Here is a 2,265-nt window from a genome sequence, read left to right as displayed (position 1 = left end):
TTTGTTGAGAATTCCTTTTATCTACTAATGTATTTATTACCATTGGCACTGTTATAAAATAAGGAGAAACGAAGGGGAACGTGATGAATATTTCAAGGCGACGTTCCCGGCGTGCTATATGTCAGCGAGGGTCTCCGACAAAGGTTTTCCGGCTCTGGTGGGCTTTAGTGGGCAGATGTCTGGGCGCTTCTTTCGTCTGACCTCTCCTCCTTGTCAGAGACGACCCCTTGTCATATCAACGCCACTCGTTCATTGTCTGATTCTTATTCATGTCTGCTGAAGGTTGGTCACTTGAGAGGCAAGCGAGAACAAAGGATGAAAAAAGAATGAGGCGGCCACTGAAGTACTGACTGAGGTTCTTGTGCTTGTGGTTCTGATGAAGCTGGGCCCATGTTACTGTAAGTCTACCAATAAAGTATGCCAAGACAAGGTCAAAGACCATGTTTATCTGAACTGGGAAATATCTCAGTTAGGGACAAGCTATTAAAAAAAACATTCTGTTATCGAAATAGTATAAATCATCCAGATTACATCTAGATTAGTGGCAGGGATGTGAAACTTCAATTTGACATTTGACCTACATACTGTATAAATATTTCCAAGGGTTGCACAATAAAAGTAGAGTAAATTACTTTTTGTTTAGCTGAGAGTGTAATGTAACCAGGGAAAAGGTCCACAATTCCGTACATTTGATTCCAAAGAGAAACTTCAGCACAAGAAGTTAATTAAATCTGAGATTACACAATAAACCAACTATCTGGAATGTACTGAAGATGTTCCACAGGTCAAAGGGTCACACCAAACTTCTCTACATTTTAACTTTTCCTGTCAGGTTGTTGTTAAATATTGTGCAACATTAATGAATATGGATTTTCCAACCATGTGCTTATCTGGTTCGTTTACCTCTTGTTAATTACCTCAATATTGCTTAACAGATGGCTACCTTCTTTAGGTAATTGCCTTATTTCATTCAGCCAACTCAATACGCTCATCTCCCTGTGGCTACATCGCTGAGATAACGCCTAGAGGTCAGCCCTCATCTCCAGGAATGGGTTTTGACACGCTGGGAAAAAAAACCCATTTCACTCCTCCATTTGCATCCACAACATGCCAATTAAGCTGCTCGATAATGGAGTTGAGTGACAGGTTATGTAAAAACGCGCATTCACATCGATCCTACGGCACTCCCCTCTCAGGCAAGGAGACGCAAGGCTTATCTTTACATAATGGAACAGACAGGCAAGTAAGTTATAATCAGGCTAATCAATGATCATCTCGTCGGTGAAGAAAGTCCGGGGGGAAGTTGTCACACTTTTCAATTGTGTTTTGATGTATCTACATGGTTCAAATCGATTGAAATGTGAATGAATATTGATTCACTGACTAAGATAGTACCAGTACATGACAACTGTTACAGGTTACTACAGTAGATAGCCTTCAATCACAAAGACAAACTATTTTGAGAGGCAGTTCCTGTTTCTACAATTTCCATTTCCGTGCACTCTGATGCATCGTGCAACTGATCACAGTACTGCACTTTCAAACTCACACATAGGTATGCATGGTTTGGAAGTCTAAATGTATTTGGATAACGAACATGCTAACAGTCGTGTACATCTTCACGCGATCCGTGTAGTCTGCTAGCATGAACATCCCACAGCCACAGGAGAAGCAGGAGAACGACAAACTTCGGTTGTGAAATCACGGAATCGATGATTTCGTATTTTTTCTGTATTTCCTGGAAAGTCAGGGAGAGAAACGTGTCTTTCATGTACCAGACTGAAAGTAACGTCAGGAGAAAAATGTTTGTGTAGAATGGACCCTGGCGTCTAGTGATAAGAACACAAGATCAATACTTGTTCTAAGATTCGTGTTTGACCAGGCCTCGGTGTGTTATCAGGGTTCACAGATTATAAAGCAACACAGTTTCAAGGAATGACATTTTCTCACTCTCAGGTTCTGGAACCAGTGTTGAGTTGATAGGTGAGGACAAAGTCATTTTGAAGGACTCTTTCCACAATGACAAGTAGATACCCAGCAGCTGAAGAAGCCCTCCAGACCTAACAGATTCAGCCACTCATAATGATACGAGTCATTACAATACATTCTGAAAGGGGGAGATTTAATATAATGATCAACCTTGTCTCCCAGATTACAGTCAATACAGACACCTACTGTAACATCACTGAAACAGGATGAAGTGGAACACAGGAGAGAGTCGCGTCTCTCTTCTGATACTTAACTACTGCATCGCTGTTTTCCCAG

The 2,265-nt window shown here is 41.1% G+C and overlaps 1 long non-coding RNA gene across 1 annotated transcript in view; it reads left to right on the top strand.

The window, feature by feature from the left end:
- LOC146237660 (uncharacterized) overlaps positions 1-631 on the top strand; it is a 1,537-nt gene extending 906 nt beyond the window's left edge. The window contains exon 2 of the long non-coding RNA XR_014740647.1: positions 283-631. This is a non-coding gene — a long non-coding RNA (uncharacterized LOC146237660). The remainder of the gene's footprint in view (positions 1-282) is intronic.
- The last annotated feature ends 1,634 nt before the right edge of the window (positions 632-2,265 follow it).

Source organism: Hypomesus nipponensis, chromosome 21 (genome assembly GCF_054491055.1).
Source record: "Hypomesus nipponensis isolate SF chromosome 21, ASM5449105v1, whole genome shotgun sequence".
NCBI lineage: Eukaryota > Metazoa > Chordata > Actinopteri > Osmeriformes > Osmeridae > Hypomesus > Hypomesus nipponensis.
The sequence above is the reverse complement of the archived record's forward strand: the minus strand, read 5'-3'. Positions and strand labels throughout refer to the sequence as shown.